At 46.2% G+C, this 225-nt stretch overlaps 1 protein-coding gene across 1 annotated transcript in view; it reads right to left on the bottom strand.

Annotated features, from left to right (window-relative positions):
- The window catches only part of fhip1ab (FHF complex subunit HOOK interacting protein 1Ab), a 28723-nt gene that overhangs the window by 16619 nt on the left and 11879 nt on the right, over positions 1-225 (bottom strand). The gene's annotated exons all lie outside the window — the stretch shown is intronic.

Below are 225 nucleotides of genomic sequence, written 5' to 3'. Positions count from 1 at the left end.
TCGCGCACACACACACACACACACACACACACACACACACTCACACACACACACACACATATGAACACAATGAGCTTTAATCAGTGACCGTCACACACACACACACACACATAGACACACACACGCACACACACACACATATGAACATAATGAGCTTTAATTAGTGACCGTAACACACACACACACACACACACACACACACACTCAGAGACCCTCACACACACA

The sequence above is a fragment of the Sinocyclocheilus grahami genome, unplaced genomic scaffold (genome assembly GCF_001515645.1).
Source record: "Sinocyclocheilus grahami isolate Dianchi unplaced genomic scaffold, SAMN03320097.WGS_v1.1 scaffold993.1, whole genome shotgun sequence".
Classification (NCBI taxonomy): Eukaryota; Metazoa; Chordata; class Actinopteri; order Cypriniformes; family Cyprinidae; genus Sinocyclocheilus; species Sinocyclocheilus grahami.
The sequence above is the reverse complement of the archived record's forward strand: the minus strand, read 5'-3'. Positions and strand labels throughout refer to the sequence as shown.